The sequence below is a fragment of the Apium graveolens genome, chromosome 7, assembly GCF_009905375.1.
Source record: "Apium graveolens cultivar Ventura chromosome 7, ASM990537v1, whole genome shotgun sequence".
Taxonomy (NCBI): Eukaryota; Viridiplantae; Streptophyta; class Magnoliopsida; order Apiales; family Apiaceae; genus Apium; species Apium graveolens.
In genome coordinates this window covers 82,547,968-82,557,930 of record NC_133653.1, presented here as the reverse complement: position 1 = coordinate 82,557,930, position 9,963 = coordinate 82,547,968, and the positions used below count along the sequence as shown (strand labels likewise).

The following is a 9,963-nucleotide window of genomic DNA, read 5'->3' as shown; positions in this document are numbered from 1 at the left end:
AATCAATCTTCATTGATAGCGCTTGGAGCTGGGCTGCAATAGCGGTGGCTGCATCAACTTCCAGAATACCTGCTACCTTGCCTGACATCATCCTCTGAGTTGGGTTTTGATGCTCATTTGCAGCCATCGTCTCGATAAGATTATACGCCTCAGTATAGCTTTTAGCCCATAAGGCGCCTCCAGCTGCTGCATCGAGCATGGGCCGAGATTGGGCCCCCAATCCATTATAAAAACCAGTGATTACCATCCAATCCGGCATTCCATGATGTGGACATTTTCTCAACATTTCCTTGTAGCGTTCCCAAGCCTCGCACATAGATTCTGTAGGTTGCTGCGCAAATTGAGTAAGGGCACTCCTCATAGCAGCAGTCTTTGCCATTGGATAAAACTTCACCAGAAACTTTTGCGCAAGATCTTGCCACGTAGTGATTGACCCAGCTGGTTCAGAATGTAACCAGTCTTTAGCTTTATCCCTCAGTGAGAATGGGAAGAGCCTCAACTTGATAGCCTCATCAGTCACGCCATTATACTTAAAAGTGCTGCAGATCTCGACAAAATTCCTTATGTGCATGTTGGGGTCTTCAGTTGCCGCTCCTCCAAAAGAAACAGAATTCTGCACCATCTGAATAGTGCCCGGCTTGATTTCAAAGGTGTTAGCTTGAATAGCCGGATGAAGGATGCTTGACTGAATGTCATCAATTTTAGGCCGAGAAAAATCCATAAGAGCTGGATCAGCTTGAACAATACGATCTCCCATGTTTACTGGTTCTTTCTGCTCAGTTCCTGAATCCGAATCCTCAAAATCTAACTTCTCCGGTGTATCAAGAACTTCGTCTTTCTCCTCAGCTGTATCTAAGGTCCTCTTGCGAGCACGAGAACGAGTTTGCATAAACGTTTGCTAAAGTACCTGAAACACAACCGAAAAGAGTAATTAACTACTACGTCCTAATCACTGAGTCCTAATGACCAATGATGGTAAGTACATAAACTAAACAAATACGCCGAGTCCCCGGCAGCGGCGCCAAAAACTTGTTAGGGCGAAATCACGCACTAATATTCACGCAAGTATACGCGTTCGCAAGTAATATAGAATACTTTCTAGTTCGTTCCCTCAGAGACTCAGACTAATTTATTGTCTAATTTAACTCACTCACCAATGTATGACTACTTCTCAATGTTAAGATAATAACACTTAAAATTGTTGATTAAATATTAACTATAATTAACTACTTAATTAACCACTTAACTAACACTTCAATTTATCAATAATAAAACACTCATGAGATCACAACTTCATTATTACTTCCTTCTATAGCCATTGTTATTACCTTTAGCATGTGACAGTGATGATATTAATCGAATAACACGAAACTGATAAAAGCCAACTTTCATTGTACTAATACCATTCTACCAAACATCCACAATTAAGATAGAAGTTGAATAGTCATCAATTATGTTGAGTTCCTATATGTCTACAGAAATTGACAACACAACGATTTAAGCACAAGTTATCCCTTTTTGATTACATAGGGCAAATAAAACTGTTAGAGTTACCCACTAATCATGCACAACGTACATGAACCTATGCTAGCATGGCAAGTTCTAAATCTCAAGATCCACCGTCGCTTCACAAGAGATTAACACCCTATCTTATATGTTCGCGACGCACATAAGACGAATACGCACAACCAATACTAGATATCATGCAATCATCACACACTAAAGTATTAAACAATTAACTAAAGAATTCCATAATAAATCCGTTGCAATCCCATGATCACGATTAGCCCATAATAGAACTTATCGCCATCATGGGTTCATATGAAATCATGATAAACAAACACAAGAAAATAATAACTAAACTGATTATATTAAAACAGAGTACGTCACAAGAGTAAATAAGTCAAAGCAAGAAAACTAGCATCCAACGTTACAACGAAACAAGAATCACAAGAATATATGCTTCCTCTTCGTTGCTGTGTGCTAAATCGGTCTTCTTCCTTATCTCCTTCGCTTCTTACAAAACACAATCTAAAACATAATCTCCTTCCTTATTACTCTGTGAAAAACGTCTCAAATCTACCTATATAATAGTCCCATAAAACTCAGATTACATAGAAGTGGAAGCAAACAGAAGTAGAAGTCTAAAATAATATATCTTTTTCCCCGACCTTGCGCGGCCGCTCAGCATTTCTGCGCGGGCGCGCAAGGTTGCTGCGCGGCCGCTCAGCATTGCTGCGTGGGCGCGCAGGACCCTACTGGAAAAATTCCAGGTTTGCTCCGTTTCTTCACCGTAATCTGCCCGTTCTTTTCCTCTCTCAATGGTGAACATATGCCAAGGCTTATTCTTGATGATTCCTCCTCCGAAATGCAACTAATACCCTGAAATGCATAAACACTAGAAAAATGCATCAAATACACAAAATACTTGATTTCAAGACACCAATTTAAGCCATTTTAAGACTTTCTAAGTGGTATAAAATACCACTTATCACACCCCCAAATTTAAATCGATGCTTGTCCTCAAGCGTCACAGACTCAAAAAACAAATAAAAATATGCATGAATGTAATCTATATGAAAATGCAACGATCCCCCTTACTACAATTAACCAACCAAATTGTCACGTCTCAACGAATGCAGTTAGACACTAAAGATCAATAAACTCATGCAAACGGACATACCGCCAGAAACGTGGTGTGTGCAAATGCTTAACAGATATGCTTTGGAACTAGACCAATTACTATGACTAGACTATCCTCAAGGCAATCCTACGATTATACAAAGAATAAAAATTCTAGGCACAAAGTGATATACAACACTACAAGAACTCTGGAACTTACTACGGAATCGTGCTTTTTATTTACAACTCAAATGCTTATTTGACCGTGCAATGAGTGAGGTCCACAAAAGACTTATACAATGGTATCCATGTAACGAGCGTTAGGTTAGCGGATCCCAGACTCTAAAAGCCTTAGGTCACTAGGCACAAAGTCCCCTAAGAACTTAATAACTCGAATACCAAAGAGCCCACTCTTGATCAATTATGCAATTTTTTTTTTTCTGAGCAAGTGCGTTTCGCTCCATCTTGCTCAACCCTAGACTACTCGCATAACATGCGAGCCGACTACTAACCATTTGACGCCTAGCCACAACTAGCAACAAATTCCATTTTTACTCCATTTTTTTTTCTTTTTCATGCCTTTACCACTAAGAACCTATTATCAAATTCTAAGCATAATAAATAGATTATCCTCAAAAAATAATCAGATCATAACAACCATCTAGTCCTTAAGCATTCTCTAAAACTTAGTGACAATACAAGTGCTTCTAGCATGCATATCAACCTACACAACTTAATATCACTTTAATGCTATCACTACACTCGCATCAATATCACAATTGAGTCGATAAATCATAAGGGATCATGGTATATGCATGAGCTATATGATATGACAAACAAATAAAGCTATATAAAAAAAACTATATGGCAAAAATTATGCAACTATATGAACTAACTATCATGAATATGCAGCTATATGACACACACAAAATATTCCTTAACTACCACCCCCAAACTTAAAATCTTCACTGTCCCCAGTGAAGGTAGTAGAAAGGAACACAGGGTATACCTACTCGGAGTCATCATCATCATCACCCTCAGTGGGTGGAGTATCAGGCGGCGGGTATGCAGAGTCCTCACCAAAAACTGGCCACTGGATATCAGCTCCAAGGCCTCGAAAAGCAGTCCCTAACGCAAGAGTGAGCTCCTGAGCAAACCTGCTCTGCGTCTCATACATGGTATCCATCCGCCGTGAAAGCCTCCTATACTGGGCATCACCCATCCCAGCACCCTCCTGAGCTCTCGAAGAACTAGCCTCACCACGCCCTGGCCTGGCCATAGTAGCACCTCGTGCTGGACGCCCTCCTAGAAGACGATAACCCAGCCCATGCTCCTCAGGCTCACCACCGGTCCACTCCTGTATCCCATTCAGAGTGCCAGAATCTATCGGAGCTGCTGGCAACTGCAACTGCTCATGAGCCGGCCAGTTCACTTCTACTGCTCGTCATAGCTTTGTAACCGTGGATGCATAAGGGATGTTCATATGCTTTGCTCCCCTCAAAAACTTCAGAATTCCTTGGTAGATAAACTCACCAAGGTCCACATAGTATTCCTCATTCAGAATTCCCCACAACAGCTGTGCTCTCTCAACTGTGACCTCGTGTGCATGTGAAGAAGGCAAAATATTAGCACATATAAATACATTCCATGCACGGGCATACCTGTTTATGACGATCGCCGGAAAGTGACGATACTCATTATTGGCTGGACTGCAGTTCCAAACTGTGCCCGGTCGACAGAGAGTCGCACAAATCAAATCCAAGTCAAAGTCCTCAGCAGTCTTTTCATTCCAGTTCTCCTCCTCGGGCTTCTTCTCTCGCTGTCCAATCACACGGCGAATCGCCGCAGGATGATAATCAACCGTCAGCCCACGAACTACAGAAAACCCATTCTTTTCAGCCTTCGCGTTCGCGTAGAACTCGCGAACAACACTCATCGGTACTGCTTCGGGTGACTCACAAAAAGCTATCCACCCCTTCTCTGCAATCATGGGCAACAACTCACCATCCCTCCCTGATGGTAAAAACCCCCTCTCCTTCAGAATCGGCTTCCCCAATAGCCTAGTGTACTCCTCCTCCGCGGCTCTGTCAGTTAACCGAGGCCTTGCAGCAGTACCCCTTGATGAATCAGCAGTAGGAACTGTGCTGCTGCTGTCAATAGTGCGTGCTCTCTTGGGTGCCATTGATTTGTGAATAAAAGTGTGTAAGAACTGATTTTTGATGTTTATGAGAGGGTTTAAGTGTAGGAAGTTGTGGGAGATATGTAGGATAGGTGTATGTATATATAGGGTATGGAGTAGGTTAAATTAGATTAGGAGTGGGGTTGAGGGATAAAATCATGGGGTAATGGGAAAAGAATTCGTGGGTTTATGGGCTGTAATGGGTTTTTGTGTTTTTGTTTTTTTTTTTTTTTCTGAACAGCAAAAAAATTTTCTGGAACTCGACCCCTGCGCGGCCGCTCAGAATTTCTGCGCGGGCGCGCAGAAAGCTGCGCGGCCGCTCAGCATAGCTGCGCGGGCGCGCAGAGGGTCTCTGGAAAAAAATTTTTTTCAGCCCCTGTTTTTTGATTTTTTTGTGTTTTTGGATAGGTTATTAACTTCTAAGGGTTCCTGTAACAACAATTCATGGGTTGCCTCCCACGCATCGCTTCTTTTTCGTCATTAGCTTGACGTTCCGTACCTTTCTCAAATAGTCAACAAAATGGCACTAACCACCTCTCGGTTTGCCATGTCCCCATAGTAGTGCTTCAACCGCTGACCGTTAACCTTGAATGCTTGGTCCGAATCATTCTCAAAAATTTCCACCGCTCCATGTGGAAACACAGTTTTGACAATAAAAGGTCCAGACCACCTTGATTTCAACTTCCCAGGAAAAAGTCGGAGCCGAGAGTTGAATAACAGAACTTGTTGCCCTGGCACAAATAACTTAGGATGTAGCTTCCTATCGTGCCACCTCTTCACCTTTTCCTTATACATTTTGTTATTCTCGTACGCTTGAAGTCGAAATTCATCAAGTTCATTAAGCTGAAGCATTCTTTTCTTACCAGCTGCATCTAAATCCAGGTTCAATTTCTTCAATGCCCAGTAGGCCTTATGCTCAAGCTCCGCCGGTAGATGACATCCCTTACCGTACACCAACTGAAACGGTGACATCCCAAGTGGAGTTTTGTATGCTGTTCTGTAAGCCCAAACAGCTTCATCGAGCTTTAAAGACCAATCCTTCCTTGACGGACAAACAACCTTCTCTAGAATTCACTTTATCTCTCTGTTAGACACTTCCGCTTGACCATTTGTTTGCGGATGATAGGCAATAGCTACTCGATGATTCACATTATAACGTTGCATCATAGAAGTGAACTTACGGTTGCAAAAATGCAATCCTTCATCACTTATGATTACCCGAGGTGTTCCAAACCTTGTGAAAATTTGCTTATGAAGAAAATTTAGCACTGCCTTTGCATCATTTGTCGGTAAAGCTTTAACTTCGACCCATTTTGAGACATAATCGACTGCCAGCAAGATGTACTGATTATTGCAAGACGAGATAAAAGGCCCCATGAAATCGATTCCCCATACATCAAAGACCTCGACTTAAAGCATCACATTTAATGGCATCTCATCCTTCCTTGACAAATTTCCCACTCTTTGGCAACGATCACACCTTAAAACAAACTGATGAGCATCCTTAAACAAGGTAGGCCAGAAAAAACCTGCTTGCAGAATACGAGCTGCCGTCTTCTCACCTCCATAGTGTCCACCATAAACCGTGGAATGGCAGTCTCGTAATATCCCCTCCGTCTCACAGAACGGGATACATCTCCTGATGATCTGGTCAGCTCCCTGTCTAAACAAATATGGTTCATCCCACATATACCACTTCACCTCATGCAGAAACTTCTTCTTTTGCGCGGATGTCAAATTAGGAGGCATTATATTACTGACAAGATAGTTTACAATATCTGCAAACCATGGTTCTTCCTCCTGAATTGCAAACAACTGCTCATCCGGAAAAGATTCATTGATTAACGTCCTATCTTGTGAATTAGAATCGGGATTCTCCAACCTAGAGAGATGGTCAGCTACTTGATTCTCAGTACCTTTTCTATCTTTGATCTCTAACTCAAATTCTTGAAGTAAAAGCACCCAACGAATGAGTCTCGGCTTCGAATCCTTCTTAGAAACCAGATAGCGAATAGCTGCATGATCAGTGAATACTGTCACTTTCGTACCAAACAGATAAGATCGAAATTTCTCAAAGCCAAAGACTATAGCCAAAAGCTCCTTCTCAGTAGTGGTGTAGTTCAATTGGGCTCCATTTAAAGTCTTACTCGCATAGTAGACCACATGGAAGAGATTTTTCTTGCGCTGTCCCAGAACTGCACCTACCGCATAATCACTCGCATCACACATCATCTCAAACGGTTCTGTCCAATCTGGTGCTGTAATAACTGGTGCCGTGATCAAACTCTCCTTGAGAGTCTCGAATGCTGCCAAACATTCATCATCAAATTTGAAAGGCACATCTTTCTCAAGTAAATTGCACAACGGCTTAGATATCTTTGAAAAGTCCTTGATGAATCACCGATAAAAACCCGCATGACCGAGAAAACTACGGATTCCTTTCATCGAATTAGGTGGGGGAAGATTTTCAATGACTCCCACCTTGGCCTTGTCCACCTCCAGACCTTTGCTAGAGACCTTATGCCCAAGGATAATGCCTTCACGCACCATAAAATGACATTTCTCCCAATTAAGCACCAAATTAGTTTCCACGCATCTTTTGAGTACGGCGCGCAGATTATTTAAACATTCATCATATGAGTGTCCAAAGACGGAGAAGTCATCCATGAACACTTCGATGTTATTTCCAATCATGTCAGAGAATATAGCCATCATACATCTCTGAAAGGTGGCCGGGGCGCCACATAACCCAAACGAAACTCTACGAAAAGCAAATATGCCAAATGGACAAGTGAAGGTAGTCTTTTCCTGATCCTCTGGTGCAATACAAATCTGATTATACCCGGAATAACCATCCAGAAGACAGAAATACTCATGTCCCGCCAATCTGTCAAGCATTTGATCAATAAATGGAAGAGGAAAGTGATCCTTTCTTGTGGCTTTGTTCAATTTCCTATAATCCATGCATACTCTCCATCCTGTAACTGTTCGAGTAGGGATGAGCTCATTCTTTTCATTTGCGACCACAGTGATACCTCCTTTCTTAGGAACACATTGCACGGGGCTCACCCACGAGCTGTCAGAAATAGGATAAATGATGCCTGCATCTAGCCATTTCAGAATTTCTTTCTTCACCACCTCCTTCATGATCGGGTTCAGTCTTCGCTGCTGTTCCACAGTTGGCTTACTACCTTCCTCTAACAGAATTTTATGCATACAATATGAAGGACTTATCCCCTTGATGTCTGCTATGGTCCATCCTATAGCCGATTTGAATTCTCTCAAAGTCCTTAAGAGCTTGTCTTCCTCACTACCTGAAAGGTCAGCTGAAATAATAACAGGTAACATAGATGAATCACCTAAAAAAGCATACCTCAAGTGTTCAGGTAATGGTTTGAGCTCTAAGGTAGGTGCTTCCTCTATTGATGGTTTGAGCTTCCCTTCAGCGTTCTTGAGGTCAGAAGTACCAAGAGATTCAAATGGTATATCCAGCTTTCGCTTCCAGGGCGAAGCGTTCAGATATTGTAATTGCTCGTTGCTATCTTCATCATCACTATCAAATTCCCCCACTAAGGCCTTTTCCAATGCATCAGACATTAGCATGTGCTCGAGTTCCGAAGTGACCGCAGAATCAATCACATCCACTTTTAAGCACTCCTCATCTTCTGTAGGGAATTTCATTGCCTTGAATACGTTGAAGGTCACGTCCTGATCTTGGACCCGCATAGTAAGTTCCCCTTTTTGCACATCTATCAAAGTACGGCCAGTAGCCAAGAAAGGCCTCCCCAAGATTATGGGAATCTTCTTATCTTCCTCAAAATCCAGAATAACAAAATCTGTAGGAAAGAAGAGCTTATCCACCTTGACGAGCACATCCTCAACTATGCCCCTTGGGTAAGTAATGGAACGGTCCGCCAATTGTAGCGACATGTATGTGGGTTTTGGATCAGGCAGATCCAACTTTTTAAAGATCGACAACGGCATCAGATTAATGCTTGCTCCAACTTTCTTCCGTGAGAGCAACAGTTTCGAGGTCATCCAGTTTCACCTTCCTTGAAAGAATAGTCTTCATAAACTTCGCATAACTAGGCATTTGTTCCAGAGCCTCAGTGAAAGGTATATTGATGTGAAGTTTCTTGAACACCTCCAGAAACTTCCCGAACTGTTTATCCCGAAATTGACCGATTTGATTTTCCAAGGTCTTGATAGAAACCGCCTGACTCTTGCACAACAGCTTAAGTTCCTCAAAATCAGCACTAGTAGGTGCAGCTGTACTTCCTTGTTGAGGATATGATTGCCTTGTAGCATACTGCTGTGGTTGCTAGAATCCAGGTGGGTTAAACTGTTTACTTACTCCTTGCTGATATGTTGGCTGAATAGCATTTTGATTATTCCCCCAGCTGAAATTTGGATGATTTCTGTTGTTAGGATGATAGGTCGCTGGCACAGGCTGCTGTTGTCGCTGATAATTATTCACATACTGAACAGATTCGTTGACAAGAGAACACCGATCCGTAGCATGAGAACCTGCACAAAGCTCACAAACCATAGCTATTTGATTAACTCCATACGTAGCCAAAGAATCAACCTTCATTGATAGCGCTTGGAGCTGGGCTGCAATAGCGGTGGCTGCATCAACTTCCAGAATACCTGCTACCTTGCCTGACGTCATCCTCTGAGTTGGATTTTGATGCTCATTTGCAGCCATCGTCTCGATAAGATTATACGCCTCAGTATAGCTTTTAGCCCATAAGGTGCCTCCAGCTGCTGCATCGAGCATGGGCCGAGATTGGGCCCCCAATCCATTATAAAAACCAGTGATTACCATCCAATCCGACATTCCATGATGTGGACATTTTCTCAACATTTCCTTGTAGCGTTCCCAAGCCTCGCACATAGATTCTGTAGGTTGCAGCGAAAATTGAGTAAGGGCACTCCTCATAGCAGCAGTCTTTGCCATTGGATAAAACTTCACCAGAAACTTTTGCGCAAGATCTTGCCACGTAGTGATTGACCCAGCTGGTTCAGAATGTAACCAGTCTTTAGCTTTATCCCTCAGTGAGAATGGGAAGAGCCTCAACTTGATAGCCTCATCAGTCACGCCATTATACTTAAAAGTGTTGTAGATCTCGACAAAATTCCTTATGTGCATGTTGGGGTCT

At 42.4% G+C, this 9,963-nt stretch overlaps 2 non-coding genes across 2 annotated transcripts; both read left to right on the top strand.

The window, feature by feature from the left end:
• The first annotated feature begins 257 nt into the window (after positions 1-257).
• LOC141675677 (small nucleolar RNA R71) lies at positions 258-364 on the top strand. Its single transcript, XR_012556318.1, has one exon. It is a non-coding gene; the product is annotated as a small nucleolar RNA R71 (small nucleolar RNA).
• Positions 365-9,639: 9,275 nt separating this feature from the next.
• LOC141675767 (small nucleolar RNA R71) lies at positions 9,640-9,746 on the top strand. The gene has a single exon (XR_012556402.1). It is a non-coding gene; the product is annotated as a small nucleolar RNA R71 (small nucleolar RNA).
• Positions 9,747-9,963: the final 217 nt, after the last annotated feature.